We start from the raw sequence: 21,475 nt of genomic DNA, 5'->3' as shown, positions 1-21,475 counted from the left end.
CATTTATAAACATGATTGAAACATATGTAAAATATGTAAAATGTTTGTCATTTCAAGTTATTAATTAGTAACAAATCCTGGATTGAACATAAAGATTTTATAGTCATAGTCTGGTTTAAAAAATCATGATAGCTACAATTGTAATATTAGAAAATAAAACAAATGAGATTCCTGTCCTTGTATGCCAATATTGAAACATGTAAAAGCTATTCTAAGAAAATATAAAACAAACTATACACATATGCACATATGAAGAGTGTGTATAATGCTCATTTAAACAAAATATTTTAAAAGTATGGATATATGCTTGGGATACTTCTGGATGGTTCACAAGAAACTTAAGAGTAGCTCCCTGTGAGGAAAGGGACTATAGGTTCATACATGCAGCTTCATGTATTTAGGGTTTTTTACCATTGGTTTTTCCAAATAATAATAACTTTAAAAGATACTAAAATAAATGTTGCTTGTCTGAATTTACACAGTGGAAAAATACTTTTTGAAACAAAGGAATGGTTCTAAAATGTAGGTAGATATACTTTAATATGTTTCACGATTTGTTTCCTAAAGAGATAAATCCATGGAAAATTGGAACTTTTCTTGGTAAATAGTAATTCTGAATACACTTTACAGATTCTTTTTCTAAAGTTTTAGACTCCAGTACACATATATAATTTTTCATTCATAGAAAATTTGATGAACATAGTAATATTTTCTGCCTATGACAACATCATAAAGCTTTTAATGAATCTGAGGACAATTACTGGCCTGCAAAGGACTTTGTTACCATTTTTTTAATAAATTTAACCCCTAAGATTGCCACAGTCCACTCTTCCTTCTTGTCTCACTATGTTCCTTTTCTTGCCATCAGTTAAAAATGAAACACCGTATGCATGTTTAACAAACACAAGATAAACACTGAAGATTTTTGTTTAAATGCAGGGTTGAATAATACTGCTTTGTGTTGAACTTGGATTTAATTATAGCTGTTTACTGTTTTATAACATTTCTAGCAATTACCACAGTTGGAGTAGATCTAGACTTTGCCTGAGGTAATGTGTAAAATAATTTAATAGCAAGAACTTTAGTCTGATTATGTATGGAAGTTTATGGGAGTATTATTTCTGTTCTTTTTGGTTTGAGTGATGGCTTAATTTAAAAATGATAAATTTTAGAGAAAAAGTTAACAATGAATAGAGAAAATGATGCATTATGATCTCTAAAATAAATGCAAGGAACATATTCCCATCCCCTATTAGCGTGGGTATTGAAGCAAGTCATCTCTGTAAAAACCAAAAGTCAGGGAGGGATCCTTTTAAACTAGCAGTCAGTATAGAGATTAGGGGAAATTTAGTAAATATCAGTATATGCATTTCCTTGGGATGACAGTGTTCATTTAATATACTCATCCTTTTATATCAAATAGTTCTGCAGAGGTGCAGCACTGAATTTTTCAAAAGAAAAAGGAAATGGCCCCTACAGTGAAGAAATTTACAGACAATATATGATCATATGTTTATAAGCTAACACTTCAGCTAGTACATATTATGCAGTTTCAACTCATTGCTATAATAAAATTACTTTATGGAAGATGAAGTGTTAGGCCCTTGGTTAAAAATATTAATTATGTGCCAAAACATAAACTAAATCTTTATCAATGAAGACAAAGAAAAGTTACTGAGAACATCAATTATAATATGAAACAGGCAGATCTGACAAAGCTTTACCATTAATAACTTATGAACAAATGACATGAGGGAACAACATTTGTAGAAAAAGAAAGAAATGATATCTTACCTTCTCTATTTGTCCTTTTCCCCTGCCACTAAATATTAGATTTAATTTAAGAAAGAATGAATATATGAAGAAGCATATGTTCTTCCTACGTATGTTTTGTAAAAGAGAATAATGCTATCATAATAGGACACCCCATGGAAAAAAAATCACCAGCATTTGACAAGGTGAATATGGTTATTGGCCTCTTATCCTTAGTCTGTCATAAACATAAATTCTTTATAATCTGAAAACTCCTTAACTTTTCTTGGTCTTAGTTTCTTCATTTCATATATTAATTAGAGGAGTCCTCTTAAAATTCAATTTTAAGCCTTTTCCAGGTCTAAAATTGTATGATGCTTCTTGTAATCCTTGTTTATGCCTACAAAGTCTACAAAGGTATAACAGAAGAAAAAAATCTGTTAGAGGATCTGTTACAAAACACAAAGAGTCATGAATATGTCATCCAAAGGACGGTATAAACTTCATTTTTTCCTTCCATCTTTCAGTGCATACAGGATCCACCTCAGCCAGACCTTCCTCTCCCTTTTCTCTCTATGGTTCCCTCAGTCCTGTCTTTCCTCACCCATCAGGATCAAGGTCCTTCAGAAGTGTCACAAGGCTGCCTAGGTACTAGATTTACACTCCTGGTTCTTTCTAGGAAGGGAAAAATAGATTCTAACTCTATATTACTCAAGGGGTTTTAGATCCTTTAAATTTTTCAGAGCAGACAAACCCACTTTTCTCTTGCTAATATTGACAGCTATTCATAACATAACTGCAAAACATTATTTTATTTTATCTCTACCTCTTTGTGCTTTATTTTTCTTAAGGATACCAGCCCCCTCCAGAGATTAAGGAAAAGAGGAAGGATAAAGGACGTGAACTAGAAAGAAAATTTCATGCTGCAACAGAGAATTTCTTGGAGGGCTTATCGTATTTCTCTACTATTCACCATAGTTTGAAAAGACCTCTGATAGGACCAACCACATAAATCATGAAAACAAATGTCTTACAATATGTGCTTTAAAGAAGTTTGCACTCTAATAAGAAGGCTATGGCATGATGTAGGTAAAAATAATAAGATAACAAAGTGTGTACCAAAAACGAAGGACAAAGCACCTTGAGACTTCAAGGTCAGTAAGATCGCAGGGGTTTCCATCGACATTCTTTGACTTATAAGGGAGCAATATGCCAGTTTTCCAGCTTCTCAACTGGACTTCTGAAGTTTATCAAAGGCAAAAAATTATCCCCTTTCCATTAGCTCACTTCTCAGCACCTAGCATTGTCTCCTATTTAAAAAAGATAAGGTGAATCCTTGTTGATTTATTGAAACATGCAGCTACAGTACTATGCTTATTCCACTGTGAAGGGAGGAAGGTCAGTGGGATTGTTACTCCTCGTTTATTTTGTATTGAAAGGATACTGGTGGCTCACTTAGGCTCTTATTTCAAGCCACAACCACACAAATCATGCTAAAATTAAAACCCCAAGGGATAGACTTCCCTGGTGGCACAGTGGCTAAGAATTCGCCTGCCAATGCAGGGGGCACAGGTTCGATCCCTGGCCTGGGAAGATCCCACATGCTGTGGAAGAACTAAACCCGTGCACCACAACTACTGAGCCTGCACTCTAGAGACTGTGAGCCACAACTACTGAGCCCTCATACCACAACTACTGAGCCCATGTGCTGCAACTACTGAAGCCCGCATGCCTAGAGCCCATGCTCTGCAACAAGAGAAGCCACTGCAATGATGCAATGAGAAGCCCGCCCACTGCAATGAAGAGTAGCTCCCGCTCGCCACAACTAGAGAAAGCCTGTGCACAGCAATGAAGACCCAACACAGCCCAAAAAAAAAAAAAAAAAAAAAAAAGAACCTCAAGGGAATTCCCTGGTGGTCCAGTGGGGTTAGGACTCTGCGCTTCCACTGCAGGGGGGACTGGTTCGATCCCTGGTCGGGGAACTAAGATCCCACATGCTGCGTGGTGTGGCCAGAAAAAAAAATTTTAAATTAAAACCTCAAAACCCTCACAGGAAACAACTCCTCTTGGAATATACTTTAATAAAAATGTTTCATATTGAGAGAAATTCTGCCAGGGTCTGAATTAGATGTATAAAATACTAAGAACACTGGATACATCAGCATTTGATGTGCAGCTAGATGGTGAGTGAAGACACATTACTTAATTTTTGAGGATTCTTCTTGTACAGAGTTAGAAAGTGCTTGTATTTAATCTTTGATAAATTCTAAGCACTTCCTTAAGATATTCTTTTCTGCCTAGGGAAATATATTCATTAAAAGAATATTTTAAGATGTAACTTAATGAATAATAGCAAATATTCATGAGAGAGTAAGTTTCTATGTGTTTACTAAAATTTTAAATAAAAATTGACTTAAATCAGTTCAGCAAATGTTTATTTCACATCTACTATATAGAATGTACTAAGCTAGATGCTGTGCTTAAGTAGATAAAATGTCAAAGCAATACTGTACATATTAGTGGGAAAAACTTATTAACATTTAAAATGTAAACTTATTCTATTAACGTTGCTTTGCTATAGAATATGCTACAGGTTTCCTCATACCTTATTTATTTGTGTGTTGCTGGGTTTTTTTAAGGAGTAGAATAACATATTTATATGCTCTTATTTTTCTTTGCTATTTCTCTTTCTTACTATTTTTAAAGTAATATCTTCATAGCATTTTTCAGAAGAAATTTAGATTATAAAACGAGAAGACACACATATGTGGTAATATTTTTTATGCACACCACACAAATTTCACAGCTGATTGAATTTCTTCTTTGGTTGTTGTTAAAATGCACCTCTTAGCAAACCAAAGAAATGTACTACATGACTCAAATTCTCTGTTCTTTGCAGAAGCCTAGCATGGGTACCATTTCAAATTTTTGGCTCCATAGTTTTAAATATTTGATGTTCAAGAATGTTTCCTGCTGACCGAATAACTCTTTCACTCACAAACATAGGAAGGAAAAAAGTGGAAAAGAGAAGCTGAGGGAAACAAATTGTTCTTAAAATACAACAGCTGGCTGAATTAAATTGAGTCAATTACAGATTGCATCTTACATTGAAATACAGTTTTCAGCAAAGAGACAACAATATTGTGATGATTTAGTTTTTGCATGAGATTCTCACTTATTGAACATGTAAAATAGACAAATATAGACATTTATCAGGAAATACATGTTAAAATTTTAGCCCTCTGGGTTGACAGACTGTGTCACTTTGCAGTGACAGTGACAGTAGGGCTAGAAGAAAATTTGAAGATTATCTTTTTATTGTAGCAGTAATTAAGTGGGCAGATGTCTCAATTGTGGTGCAATTGGCCTACTTTTCCACAAGCTAAACTTCTTTGCCCATCTGGACATGGCCAATGACCTACTTTTCTCAATTCTACCAGTATTGTATACTAACTCACGAAAGTAAAAAGTAATCTACATATTATGAAAGGAAATAATGTGGTCGAAATGATGTATGATGTTTAGCAATTACTCCTGTTTTCCTAATATATTTGTTATGGGGTAAATATACTTTCTTATAGGCTATTTTATGTAGATTCCTAAATTTAACCTCAATATATAGCAGAAAGGTAAGCCTAGTTGTGAACACACACACATACATTTTGATTTTGATTTCACATTTTATTTTCACCTTTAAAATACCCTTTTGAACCTGTTTTCCCTTAGCTGGACTTGCTATGAAGACGGCATAAATTTACTGTTTCTTATACAAATTTCAGGGAGTGACCTTGAGCCTGAGTCTTGGGCACTGTTGCCTGTGTCTTCCTTATGTGAAATTGTTCAGTATTAGATTTTACATTGATTTTAACTGGAAAATGGATATCTTTCTTGGACTTTTCACTACTATTCATTCTCCATGAGACATTGAACACACTTTTTTCTTTTTGTTTCATTCCTATATATATTCATGAATACATATATAGCTTTAATACATAAATTCACTAAGAATTATTATTATTTTAATATTTTAAAAATTAATTTATTTTATTTATTTATTTTTGGCTGCATTGGGTTTTCGTTGCTGTGCACGGGCTTTCTCTAGTTGCAGTGAGTGGGACACGGGCTTCTCATTGCAGTGGCTTCTCTTGTTGTGGAGCACGGGCTCTAGGTGTGCGGGCTTCAGTAGTTGTGGCACGTGGGCTCAGTAGTGTGGCTCACGGGCTCTAGAGCGCAGGCTCAGTAGTTGTGGCACACGGGCTTAGTTGCTCCGCGGCATGTGGGATCTTCTCGGACCAGGGCTTGAATCAGTGTCCCCTGCATTGGCAGGTGAATTCTTAACCACTGCACCACCAGGGAAGCCCACTAAAAATTATTTATTAAGTCCCTATCCTGTGCTGAGTACTTTGCTGTTGTGGACAAATATGACTATCTTATAATGGATATTTGGAAACTTAGAATATTTTAAATCTTGAATGTTATGTCTACCTCTAAGTATAAAACATAACTTAATATTCTGAACTAAGTTCTAAAGATTTAAATAAAAGGAACATGTTATGGTAATTTGAGACATAGTTTGTCTCAGTCAGATAGACTAAGCTGTTCCATAGTAACAAAAAATCCCCAATTCTCCAAAGATGATGATAATGGTAAAGTTGATAACTTGTTTATTCTACGCATCTGTTCTGGGTCACTGGGAAGGGATAGGGGAAGTACTTTTTGTTCACGGTAGTTGCACATGGAGTCAAGCTGACAGAACCACCACCATCTGGAATATTGCTGGTCATGAGGAAAGTGGAGAAAGGGATCTATGTATGGCAGCACATCTGCAATTTAATGAGCCAGCTCAGTAGTGACGAACGTTGCTTATACTCACAGCTGAGCAGCTAAAATCTAATCACACAGTCCTATCCAACTGCACAGAGAACAGGAAGTACAGTCCTATCATGTATACAAATGGGAAAATAACCAGAAATATTTGTCAAACAGCACTAATAACTGAAGAAACAGTAGTGTTTGACAAACAGTCCCCACCTACTGATCACTGAATACTATTTGGCTCACCCTCTTTCTCTCATATAAAATACATCTATGTCTCCTCCCCAAGGAGATAAACCAAAAGCCTCTTTTAGGCAAAACATCAATTTCAGTGTCCAGGATCACAGCGTTACCTCTATCAGGGAGACTGACATGTGGCAAAACCTATGAACAAAAAGAAACACAAGGTATTTCCCTACCCCATCCCACCATATGCAATGAAGGAACAAGTTCAGTATAACTGCAGTAAACACTCCTCATGAGAAAATAAAGGATAGGGGACTTGTAGAGTTGGGTAGCAATTCTGACATGTCACTGGGCAGACATTTGACTGTGGGGACTATTCCTTGATTAGACTCCAGATTTTCTCCCTAGAAGGAACTCCCCAGCCATTGATTTTTAAAACCCTTTTCTGTGTCTGGTGGTAGGTTCTTACATTTTTATTACCATCCTTGCCCACATTTGAAATGAGATTTCAGACTAAGCTGTTCTTGAGGGCTGTTCAGCTTTCTCATCCTGCTTTGTCTATTCAGAAGTTTGAAAGCCCAAGTATTGCTTTGTGTCTCAAAGAACTGTAAAAAATTTTACTACAAATTTGTGTTTTCTTTCTCTTCTATTCCAGCTTGTTCTGTGTGTAAACACATACACACACACCTATTAGTTTTTTGTGTAACATAATATTCTTTACTCACTTTTACATGACATTTTTGACAAAGCTACTCAGCCCTCCTCCTACTACATCTTTTTCTTTAACTTTTTATTTTGAAATAATTAAAATTTACATAAAAATTGAAAAATAGTACAGAGAGTTCCCATATACCTTTCATCCAACTCCCACCAATATTAACATCTTATATAACAATAGTATAATTATCAAAACCAGGAAATTAACAATATTAACTAGATTACAGACTAATTCAAATTTTATCGGTGTTCCCACTAATGTTTTTCTTCTCTTCCAGGATCTAAGCCAAGACCCCGTATTGTATTACTTGTCATGTCTGCTCAGTCTCCTCTAATTTGTGACAATTTTTAACTTTTTATTTTTCTTTCATGACCTTGACACTTTTGAAGAGTACTGTCAGGTGTTTTGTACATGTTTCTTAACTTGGGTTTGTCTGATGTTTTCTCATGATTAGATTGAAGGTATTCATTTTTGGCAAGAATATCACAGAAGTATTATTCATAGTTATTTTTTGAGATCTCTCTCTCTCCCTTTCTTAACTGTGGCACATTGTTGGAACAGTTTGTTTCCATGTCTGCCACCTAGTCCTAAAGCTAATGCCTCATATTTGAGGCTTTTGTTATAGCAGTACCCCGTTTCTGGGAATCAACTTTGTGTCAGTCATAACAGACAGGTTATGTTAAAGAAAGTACAACTTGCATATCTCAATGCTTAAAGAAACACACGCTTATTTCTCACTCACACTACATGGCAATCACCGGTTGCTAGAGAGGCTTTCTTTGCTCATGGTCGTGGCTCAGGTATTCAGGCTCATGAAGCAGCCACTATTTTCACTGTTTCTGGTCATAGCAGGCAGTATGTTACCTCAACAATTAAATGCCCCAGCCTGAAAGTGACACATCATGCTTCTGCTCTCAATTCAATGTTTTGATCTAGTCAGAGGTCACCAGGAAGTATATTCCTACCATGTGCTTAGAAGGGGGAGGCCAGAAATATTTGACAAACAGCATCAATGATGATCACATTCCTACTATAATACTTTATGAAATTTTAAATGATTTTATAAAATTATTTTCTGATTTTGCATATTATGTGTAATGGAAAAATCTGAAAAGAGCAAAAAAGCATGAAGGATAAACATCACATTATTCCTAATTCAGCCCTCAAGAAATTATGCATAAGTGTTTATGCTTGTTTCCTTGCATTTGCTTTTCTCTGTGTGTGTGTGCGTGTGTGTGTGGTATGTGTGTAACCAGGATCACACTTCAGAAACAGATTTATATACTGCTAAATTTGACTTACTGTAAAAATTTTACTATTTCAGCACAAATTTTTTGAAATGATGGTTTTATTAAATAACTATACTATTTCATCACATATATACAATGACATTTTCATTTATATTTTTCTTTGTTAGATATATTGCTGTTATAAATAAAACTGCTATGATATAATCTATTTAAAATACATTCTCTCTGTTTTTCTACTTATTAGCATGGCAGATGAAAGCTGGACAGATTGTCATGAGATTTTGGAGGCTTATATATGGTGCTTGGTTTATTATTATTATTCCTGGATATTAGCTATCATGAATAAATAAAGCTCTTGCTGCACCATACCTTAAAGCACAGCACATGGAGTGTTCTCACTTACCTGCAAAGCAATTTTATCCTAATTCCAGAACACCACCAGCCCCGCATATGAATTTTAAACTGTCTTTTAAATAAGAAATGTTTTGTTGTTAATCTTCTTGGGGTTTCCAAGCATATCTACAAATTCTCGTGGTTTTCTCTTATTTAAAAACTACACTGTGGCAGCCATGAGAATGAGCCTCTTAGATCTATGATTGCAGGGAGCATAATTGACAGAGGTCCCCAGTTATTGCCCTCTGAAATCCGTCATGGTATTGGCACCGAGGTCACACTTCCCATGAGCTGCTCTCAGCCAGTGACTGAGCATGGCAGGGATACTAAGACAGACAGACAGACCCGTCCTGGGAAACAGAACTCCTCTGACTCTTGATCTTGGCTCAAGGACTCCCCGTCAGCTTTGCTGAAACTTTTTTAGAACGGCACTGCATTTTTTTCTTTTCTCTCTCTCCCACCTTTCCACTAAGAAGCATGCCAGGGACGCTGGCTTGCTTTTGCTTTTCCTTGTTAGGGGGCAACTATGAGAAGAAACTCATCAGTGTTTGAACAGTGTGGAAACCAGAGCATCAAGGTTGTCTGAGAAAGCTAGCTGCCCTGCCTCTGGAGACACTGAGGTTCATAACAGGTGTGTTGCCCCTCCTTTCAGTAAAAGGAGCTCATCCATCCTTGGAGAACTCATCCATCCATCTCCTCCTGCTGAGAGAAGATTGTACTCAGGTCTCAGGCAGCTCATTGTCTAACAAGCTGAAGTAAGTTCCTAGGGTCACATTTGGACACTTTTGCTCATTGCCCCTACCACACATTAAAATGTTTGCTGGTAGTTCAAGATACTATTTTTCATAATACAAAAGTTTCCTTCTTTTATATTCATAGAATTATTAATATTAAGCTATCTTTTCAATCCTGAGATAGCCCTATTTTTTTTCTCAGCAGTTAAATCACTTAATGAACAACTGAATTTGTTTTCATGAAATCAGGTATTCTTATTTGAATTTACTGGAGATTGGACTATTGTGGAACCATGGTTTAATGTAGATGTGTGCGTGTGTGTGTGTCCACAATGAGCTTATGTGTGTCCGTTACATTTGCCAATTATTGCCAGCCTAGGTGTGTTCCATTCAAATACAAATTGCTTGGCTTTCCATTATTTTCTGTAAGACTAAATGGTTTACTTAGCATGGAAATTATCGTAACAGAAAACAACACATCATCTTTACTTAGAACCTATTTGAAAACTTTGGTATATTTTTCCATTTCTTCCATGTTAATTTGTTGGTTCAGGTTTTGTCTACTTATATCAATTTAGATAATTTATGTTTCCATAAATATTTATTTTCTCAGATTGACAGAATGTATGTATTCTGTCTCTATATTTTTAAACAGCTCTGTAGGTTTTTCTTTCCTTTTGCTTCAAATTTTATTTATCAGTGTTTTCTATATTTAACTTGCCAATATTTATTTATGAAACACTTTAAGAAAACAAGTATTCTATTTGTTGTATTGTAATTGATTGTCTATATTCTTATTTATTAATTTATGTTTTAAGTGTTGTGATTTTTTTCTTGCTTTTCTTTGGTTAATTTTTTCTTTCTAAAATTGAATTAATTATTTACTTAATTAATTAAAATTATTTTTTCTCTAAGGAACATATTTAAACCTACGAATCTTTTTTCAATGAGTAGGGCTTCCAGCAAACTTCCTATGTTTTGGTAAGTAATATTCTCACTATTTTATGGATTATTTGCAATGACATTTTCTTATGCTTTTGTAATTTACATATTTTAAATGTAAAGAATAATGCATGCTTGCCGTAACAAACTGAGCAATACAAAGATTTATAAAGAAATTTGATATCTTCTCTACTCCGGATGACCAATGTTATAATTTTCTCTAATATCTCTTTGCACCTTTCTTCGTGCTTCCTTCTATAGATACTTTCAAATATCCATAAATGCATAGTTCCTCCCCCTCATCTATATGTTTACAAAGATGGGATCATTCTCTATATATTACTTAGCTATTTAAAATTTTTGTTTGTTTTTTCTTAGTCATATACCATACTTAGCCTTCCATGATAACACATGTAGAGCTAGCTCATTATTTTTCAATAATCGCTTAATATTCTGTGTTGAAGGATTTAGGCTCAGGCTACGGATTATTTCTCTATTGAGCTTCATTACCCTTTGTAACTAGTGAGATTCATTACAGGTTCTACCAGTTAGTTTTAGTTCATTTAATTTGGAGTATGTTGGAGTTTTTTGTGTTTTTTTTTCCTTTTTCCTTTGTCTTTGGCTCAGAAGACATTATTTGGAAAAATATGAGAGAAGATATGTTAGCAATTTCAAGTCAGATCCAGCTTTAAGTTAGTAGTCTTTCTAACTTTTGTGTTATTCTTTTCAACAAGCCTTGCCCCTCCATCCTCTTCATTTATGACTGTTCGTTCTTTCTCAAATGGAAGTTAAAGCTAGAAATTAAATTTCTCATCAAGATATACAAAGACTTCCATGACATCTCCTCTCCTCTTTCCAGCCTCATCATCAGCCATTCCCCATCTCCAAACAGACACTACACAATCATTTTCAATCCTAGGTTATTCTTTGCTTTTCTGGACCTCCTTATCTAAATTCATGTTTTTCCTTCTGCCTTGAATATCCTTTCTCCTTTTCCATTTCTGACTAATTCTTATACATCCTCAACAGTCAGTTTAGAAAGCACCACTTCTGTAAACCTCACCCCATCTCCACCCCATCCAATTTTAGGCCCATTTCTTTCTTTTGCACTGTCTATAATAGCACCTATCATCCTGTTGCTGCTGTATCTGACAGCCCTAAAAGTGTTTCCTGAGCTTCCCTGACTCCTCAAGTTCTCATCATGCATCTCCTCTTTGTTACCTGGAATAGCAAAACAGTAGCACCTACCACAAAATTTAACATTTAAACATAAATAATAAAGCACATGAAACACATATACATATGTATTTACTTATAAATTAGATAGAATACATAGAGATAACATATCAATATGGACTTAAATCCCCAGATGTCTAAACACAGAATACACTGTTAATCAATGAATATACGTTAAATGACAGATGTACCTTTTTTACTTCATAGGGAAGAAATAACCTTACATGGTTTTATTCTCTTTTTAGATGATGTTCAATGAAGTTTTTGATGGTTAAATTGTAAGAAAGGGCCATGGATGCTTTATACGAGCATGAATAGGATAGACTTTTCTGCCTCTGAATGAAGACTATCCATTAATAAAAACAATTACAATTTACAGTCAGTTCTTTTTTCAATCTCTCTTCACCATCTCAACCCCCCCAAAAGATTTATATTTATAAGAAATATGTTTGTTACAAGCATCACACTATTTTTTATAATCTGGGCACTCAGTAATGTTGGGAATATAGTCCCAAACCACCTGTGTTTTGCCCTGTGAATTACAGGAGCAGCAGCACCAACAATGTTCTGTTGTCACCTTCTGCCCCAGTGGCCTGCTGGCCTCTCTGCTCAGCCCCCTGATTGCTCCTCATACAGAATGATCAATGCTAGAATTAGGATGGACCTTAGCACCAGCAATGTGAGCTCCCTTATGTTACTGATGAGGAAATTGAGGCCCAGAGGTTCAGTAGCTTGCTCATTAGTTTGCAGTGAGTCAGTGATAATGCAGACTCTTATCTCCTTGGTCAGTGTTTCTTTCTTACTTTTTTCCCCCAATTTTATTGGGATATAATTGAATACAGCACTGTACAAGTTTAAGGTGTACAGCATAATGAGTTGACTTACATACATCATGAAATGATTACCACAATAGGTTTAGTGAACATCCATCCTCTCATATAGATACATTAAAGAAATAGAAAAAATATTTTTCCTTGTGATGAGAACTCTTAGGATTTACTCTCTTAACTTTCATATATAATCTACAGCAGTGTTAATTATCTTTATCATATTGTATATTACATCCCTAGTATTTATGTATCTTCTAACTGGAAGTTTGTACCTTTTGACTACTTTCATCTAATTCCCTCTCCACCCACCCCCTGACTCTGGCAGTCACAAATTTGATCTCTTTTTCTGTGAGTTTGTTTGTCTGTTTGTTTTTGAAGTATAACAGACCTACAACTCTACGTTAGTTCCTGGTACACAACATGGTGATTCACTATTTCTATACATTTCAAAATGATTACCATGATTAGTCTAGCTGTCTTCTGTCACCAAAGATTTTACATAATTATTGGCTGTATTCCCCACATTGTACATTTCATACCCATGACGTATTTACTTTGTAACTGAAAGTTTGTAGCTCAATCTCCCTCACCTATTCATTTCCTCTCCCAACTCTCTCCGCTCCGGCAACCACCTGTTTGTTCTTTGTATCTATAACTCTGTTTCTGTTTAGTTATGTTTGTTCACTTCCTTTGTTTTTTAGATTTCAGGTAAGTGAAATCATACAGCATTTGTCTTTCTCTGTCTGACTGATTTCACTTAGCATAATAACCTCTAGGTCCATCCATCTTGTTGGAAATGGCAAGATTGCCTTCTTTTTATGGCTGAGCAATATCCCATTGTGTGTATATGTATACATATATACACCACATCTTCTTTGTTCATTCAGCTATTAATAGACACTTAGGTCACTTCCATATCTTGGCTATTGTAAATAATGCTGCAGTGAACATTGGGGTGCATATATCTTTTTGAATTAGTAATTTCATTTTCTTTAGATAAATACCCAGAAGTGGAATTACTGGATCGTATGGTAGTTCTATTTTTAATTTTTTGAGGACTCTCCTTACTGTAAGGAGAGTCCTCAAAAACTGGCTGCACCAATTTACATTTCCACCAACAGTGCACGTGGGTTCCCTTTTCTCTACATCCTCACCAACACTTTTTATTTCTTATCTTGTTCATAATAGCCATTCTGACAGGTGTGAGGAGATCTCACTGTGGTTTTGATTTGCATTTCCCTGATGATTAGCGATGTTGAAGATCTTTTCATGTGCCTGTTGGCCATTTGTATATCTTCTTTGGAAAAATGTCTATTCTGGTCCTCTGCCCATTTTTAATTGGGTTGTTTGTTTTTTGATGTTGAGTTATATGAGTTCTTTATATATTTTGGATATTAACCCCTTGTTGGATATTTCATTTGCAATTATCTTCTCCCATTCAGTAGGTGGCATTTTTGTTTTATTGATAGTTTCCTTTGCTGTGCAAAAGCGTCTTAGTTTGATGTACTCCCATTTGTTTATTTTTGCTTTTGTTTCCCTTGCCTGAGGAGACATATCAAAAAAAAATATTGCTAAGACCAATGTCGAAGAGTGTATTACCTATGTTTTCTTGTATAAGTTTTATGGTTTCAGGTCTTACATTTAAGTTTTTAATACATTTTGAGTTTATTTTTGCATATGGTGTGAGAAAGTAGCCTAGTTTGATTCTTTTGCACGTAGCTGTCTCTTTTTCCCAACACCATTTACTGTAGAGGCTGTGTTTTCCCCATTGTACATTCTTGCCTTCTTTGTTGTAGATTAATTGCCCATATAAGCGTGGGTTCATTCCTGGGCTCTCTATTCGGTTCCTTTGACTTATGTGTCTGTTTTTGTGCCAGTACCATACAGTTTGATTACTTTAGCTTTGTAGTATAGTCTGAAGTTAGGGAACGTGCAGTCAGTTTTATCTTAAGAAGAAGGTAATGTTCAGGATGATTTTAAAAATTGAAGTTTCATTTTGGAAAAATATATATGTATGAAAAGAAGAAAAAATTTTATATGGATATATATTTCTTTTTTAATTGTTTCTGTAGGCATAAAAAGAATGAGCATCAAGGAAAGAGAAGAATTAGAAAAGTAGATAACTTTATGTATTATGTATGTATGTATTCATTTATTGCCTTATAAATTATAATATAGAATTGAGGAAGATAATACAGGGTTTATAACAGTCAGCAAAGCTGATAAAATGATGTGAAGACTCAGGCGAAGCTAAAAAGCTCCTTAAAAAGTCAGAAAAAAATTAAATTAGTAAGTTTTGAGCTTGGGGAAATATTGGTGGAGACTAATTTGAATGAAAATGTTGCTTACCTCTAGAAGTATAATATGGAATCAGAGAACTATCACTTCCCAAATTAGGCAAATTATTTGATTTCTCTGAGACTAGTTTCCTTCACTATAAAATGGCACCAAATGGCATGCCTATCTCCCAGGTTTGTTTGAGGAAGTGAGATAAATACACTAAAAGCCTTACAATAACACAGATTAGTACATAATCTGATTCTAAAGGGAGAAAGGGAGGGATTAAAGTCCACAGCACCAAAATCACCCATTGCCATCCATGTTTAAGCTGTACTTGCAAGTGATTTTTCTTGTATTTGCAAGTAATTGATGACTTGTAAATCCCTATAGAAATGATAATTATAATCCCATAAGATTTCTAATAGTGTCATTATTAGTTCTTTTAGGGATAAATTTTTGGTTAATAAAATCAGTCTACTGAGAAAATCAAAGCAGAGGCTTAAAAGGTTTACTTTGTCTACAATGGTCAAATTAATTAAATTTCATTTTTTCTTAAATAAACATAGTATTGATGTACCTGTTAATGACAATGATCCCTTACGTTTTTTAGTGAGAAGCTGAGCCTAACAAAGGAAATTTAAAATTTTCAGGAGGTGAAATTGGAAAAGATCATGAATAATTTTCCAAAAACTGGAAATTGATAATTCAAACGATATCCATTTACATACCTAAGTGTAATGAACATCATGAATCTTGTTCATCTCTGTTGTCTAGAACATAGCCTGGTACATAGTAGGTGCATAATAAATATTGGATGAATGAACTTTGTATTGCATTCTAAAGGAGAAGGAGATCACAAGGAGTGAAATTATTTAAGTTAAGCTCTGAGCAAGTACGTTGCTGTGTGTTTACCTTGAAATGTTTGGATAGGATTAATACATTATGAAATGTGCATATTCTTTTATAGAAGACACACCATAGCTTCACTTGGGTAAGCATGTTTCTGATTTGCATGTAAATGTAAAATACCATTGGATTCTGGGACAATTCATTTAATCAGTCTAAGCCTCAGTTTCCTCATTAATAAGGTCAGGAATTTGGGTTGGATATTCATTCCAACTCTGGCATTGTAAATTTCTGTAATTCTGGGTTTTACTTAAATAAAACAGGTTCATTAGATACTGGGTTTTATGGCTATAAATGGGAAAACCTATACTTAGTTCACAGTATCAATAGTATATAATAAAAATAATTTATTTGGTTATGTCTTTTGTAGTTTGTGTTTTTCCTCCATCGTACTTTCCAGAACACATGCATATTTTCTTGGTATTAATTTTATTTTTTCTTGCAACTATACAGACAAAAAAAGTGTCAATTACTTTTTTAAAGGGTGTAAAAATGACTCAGTGCAGGAGACTTGGAAGTTATAACAATAAGGGGAATTTCTGTTTCTAAATTCAGTGTCTGTTATGGTTCCCGAAGGATTGAGAAGTGTTTTTAAAACACTGTGCAAGTTCATGCTCATGACTAATTGCTATGAAGAATATTGTGCTCATATAGTATCAGTATGTATAATACAGAAAATCTAAATTGAAGTTTGACAGTACTTATCTGTCTTTTTTTTTTTAATTGCCACAAAAAGCTATTAAATTTGCTGAAGCGCTGTTTCAATGGAACCACTTCTCTGAGTTTTATCTCAGTTGTTGCACAGCACCAGGGAAGAGTATTATCTACTCCTCACACAGTCAACAAATCTAGTTTTGTGCTAGTTTCAAAAAGTTACACACACTATGTAAGGAGAAATTCATAGAAACTTAAAAAGAAACTTTTCATTTTAATGAAAATAGTGTCTAATAACTTGAGATTTTCTCTTTGCTCACCTATGCATCACAAAAGAAATTGGGGGGAAATTGTTCTTTTTATTTAAAATGACCTTTGGCAGGCATGTAAACCTTATCTGGATGTATTTTAGTTAAATTCCTTGAAGTAATTCACTTCTGGGCTAAGAGCAAGTAAGAAATTTCAGCCCCCAAAAGTAATTTTTCACGACAAATAACTGAAGCAAAGATTTGGAAGGAAGGTGCCATCTGAACTCAAGTTATAGCACTGATAATTTCAAGCCTGAGGAAAACTGATTATTGTGTTTGCTCATCTTAGAAGACAGGGAAATCCTAGGTAACGGGGGAGAAAAAAATGTAGCCTGAAAATCTAATTGACTGTCCATGCTTAAAATAAATAACGCAAATAACAAAAACACAAAATAGGCTTCTTTTATTATCATAAAGTTATATAGTTTAAAATCTGAATTTGGACCCCTTGAAGTAACAGAATTTACTTGAGGAAATTCTAAGTACCTCTCTTACTACAGAAAGTCATAGCAGAGTCAAAAGTCCTAGCATGAAACTGCTGAAAGTGGCTAATTAAAGTGTTGCATGACTTGACAGAGATGATAAAATATGGAGCTGCCTACCTTTAAGGAGAGAGTGGTTCATTTTCATGTCTATTTTTAACCAAGTATGAGAAAATAATGTATTTTTTAACAGAAATCCTGAAAGCTTTCAAAAATATAGAAAATAGAACTTTAATGCTTCAATTTTAAGAAAATTGAACGACATTTGACTACCTCCCACCTTTTCCTTCTCCATTTTAAAGATCTGGAAACTGAGGATAAATGACCAGACCAAAGATTTCTGTTAGCTCATCTCAGGACTGGAATTTAATTTTATGACACTCTGCCATTGGTTTTCTCTCCTCACTGCATTGATTCCAATATTCAACGTTCCTTTTTTCTTATATAATTTATATGATTTTTCTCTTCACTACTTACTAGGACGCCAGATTAATTAACCAAGCATTTATGTTTGGTTTCCCAGATAATTCCCAGATGCTATGACTCTGTCCAGGATGTCAAGGTTTTACACAGTTCTGTGGGTCCTGAGAGAGGAACGGCCAAAGCCTAGATGGCAGGACCTTCTCTTTTGTCCTCCTCCAGCCTGATATTGTCACTTGTTCTGGGATTCCCATGGCTTGGGACTCATACCTGCCTAGTAAGCAAGATGCTGAGAAAACTCAGGTTGGGTTTTTCTGCCTGGGGATTACCTTCTGATGTTTTAATTGTTGATGCCTTGGGCTGACTTTTCATATCTGTTAACTTCCTGCAAATTTCTGCCAATGAACATAATAAATAAAATATTCCCAAACGAAGTGGCAGTGTGGCCCAACAGTGTAGTCTGGGGGTCAAGAGATGGGATTTTGGTCTTTCACTTGATTTCTGTTCCACCATTGTACATAGTTCTGGGATAACACATGGTTTAGAAGATAGTTTTTTATGAGTTCAAACACTGGGTTCAAAGCTAGCAATATGTTCTTGAGGGAATAACTTGGGAGAGCTGTGCCTGTTTCCCCATCAACCACAGGAGATAATAATAAAATATAAATAATAGAATTGTTGGGAAAAATGGCAATTTATTCGAAGAGTTTAGAATTATGCCTGACAAAGAAGAGTGTCACTTGATAAAATGTAGCTATGATTATTAATATTACTGTGGTGACTTTCCACTATCCATTTAGTAAGTAGGACCGCCATCTACTTCCGTCTTAGAAAGAGTTTATTGAAATCTGCTGTGTGGAGAAAGGATGGGTTTTTGAGTTAGATCTTACTTGCATTTGAAATAGCAATTATACAAGCTGAAATATCAATTATACAAGCTACTAGGTATATAAACTCTGGATAAGTTATTCACTCTTTCACAGCCCTCGTAGTCCTCATCTGTGAAATGGGGATTGTATCAGAGAATTGTTTTAAAAAAATAAAATGAAAACTGATAGCGAGAGTAAGAGAGAGATTGATTGTGTTTTTGTCAAGTGGTGATATGGAGGTAAGCCTTATGGAAAATGTGCGTGTGGGACGCATTTGGGTTGGGGGGGGACTAACGCAATTGAGAATCCTGTAAGGTTTTTAAGGAAATAATTTATTTCTGAGCATATTTGTGTATTTAGTAGTACTTCAGGAACTTTTGTAGGTGTGACACAGAAAATAAATTGCCCAAATAAAAATTAAATAAGACATTATCTCTGTTACCCCGTTTAATGTAAAACAGTATCCTTGGCAGTTTGCAGCTGCTTGTGAGTATAGTATGTGTGTTAAAAAGCCCAGAGGTCTTTGGAAATTTGAATCCTCATAGCTAATAAAGAACACAAATGGAAATGATAATGTTGCAGTTTCAGTAGACTGGGTTTTGGATTATTTTATAATTATGATGTTATGGTTTTCTCTTACTAAAATACTAACAATTCACTAGGCCAGAAAAGCCTAATAAGTTGGTGGCATGCCAACTATGGTGAGCACATCGTTTGATTTGCTCCTATGGTTGCAGAGAATTTGAGTATTTCTGAAGCAGAAACAGAGAAAAGAAGGCTTATTTAAATAATAAGATCCGGAAGTGAAATAGCAAGGAAAAAAAAGAAAACTCTCCTGATGTTCGGGGCCCGTGTGTCTCTGGTCCAAAATGCTCTCACCTATGAAGGCCCTCTCCAGAAGTATAGCTCCCATGAGATGTTCAGAATGACACCATTAGTGATTACACTTGTCCAATGTTTCTTTTTTCAAAATAAAAATATTTCTCCAAAAGATAGTACATCAAGTCTCTTATATTGTAATTTAGTTTCTTACTAATTGATTTCCCCCCCGGAGCTAAAGAAAGGGGATGAGAGAAGGGGAGCGGAGAAGAACCAGGGGGTATTGTAGATTATATAACTGCTCAGAAATATTTACTTATTCTTGCCTCTCCTTATTCAGGGGTGGAATATATTTCCCTATCATTTGATTTTTGGGTTTATGTGACTTGTGTTGACCAGTAGAATGCAGTAAAATTGACAACATAACCAGCCTGAGCCTTGGTCTTAGAGGGCTTCATGGTTTTTTGCTTTCAGTCTTGTGGTTCTGCCATTGCCATGGGGATATTTCTGAGCTTGCCTGTCAGTTCAACAAGGAAAAAAAAAGATACATGAACAGAGCTGCTCCAGCCAAGTCCAGTCTAAATCAGGTGATCCCTGGCTTAGCCATTTATGCATAAGAAATAAATGCATAGTATTGTATGTAACTAGGATTGAGTGTTATCCAGTGTGTCATAGCAATTGATAACTGATGCAGTAGGGCGTGCTAAAAACCAGTTTTGCCTTCGCCACAATTTCTCAAGTTCCTTTCCCCTCACATGAGGCCTGAAGAAAGTCGTTGAAGGGAATATAGTATAGACATAACTCTACTAGAGTCTTTATTCATTTTCCAAGCCTAAGTAAAGCATCCATGATTAAGTTTTCTCTTGAAGTAGATCAAATTGCCTCCTTAAAGCTTGCTGTTTTTAGTTGCATCTGTTGTTTTTAATCCACATCTTTCATGAAGAATCTTTTAAAAAAACAAATGATCAGTGAAGGGTGTTCTACTTGTCTCTTTTGCTCTGGTTTTCTTGAATCTTCTCATGGTGATTCATACAAACTGATTCTTTGTCTAGGATTGTCTATTCAAATCCCAGGTCCTTAGTCTTAATATTTAGTCTTCTTTAGCCCATTGTTATTTACTATTTTGTACTGTGTGCAGGAAAAATCATCATTATTGGAGATTTTAAATAGTGGATGAGATGGAAAGAGAGTAAAGTATATTCATCTTTATTTTGATCCTTTCAGACATGCTCTTTCACTATTTGTAAAACTTAGAAGATTGAGCACATCTTATGAGGGCATCTCCAAACTCTCTTTAATCTCTATAAATGTACGTCAGTTACAAAATAAACCAATTCAGTCAGAACTGTAGGTAAAAACATTAGCTTACTCTTCCTCTCTTTAGTCAGGTGAATCTTGCCCTAGTTTTATAAAGGGAGACACTAGAATTTAGTCACTTGACAAGTTATGAAAAAGTTTCAGTATGTTAAGTGGGGTATCTTAGTGGAAAAAGCAGAACTTATGTAACATTTTTTCCTACATATCTCTGGTATTTACATGGTTTATTCTAAAATTGACCCACACTGTTATTTTTCAAAACATAGTTTTCTCTTATTCAGGGCTCTTCCCTTTATGGTGTTATTATAACTTGACAATTATGAGTATTACAATAGTGATCCTTTTTTACTACCCAATATCAATTCTATTGGAGAACTTTTACATGCTCCAAAAAACTCTTTCCTACTTCCACTTTTAAATTTGATCCAACTTTCATCAATCCATTCTCCACTTAATAATCAAAGTGATATTTTAAAATTTAAATCAGATTATCTCTTTTTTTTTTTTTTGCTTAAATTCTTCAGTCACTTCCAATTTCACATGGAATAAAATTTAATGTCTTAA

This window comes from Balaenoptera ricei, chromosome X (genome assembly GCF_028023285.1).
Source record: "Balaenoptera ricei isolate mBalRic1 chromosome X, mBalRic1.hap2, whole genome shotgun sequence".
Lineage (NCBI taxonomy): Eukaryota > Metazoa > Chordata > Mammalia > Artiodactyla > Balaenopteridae > Balaenoptera > Balaenoptera ricei.
The sequence above is the reverse complement of the archived record's forward strand: the minus strand, read 5'-3'. Positions refer to the sequence as shown.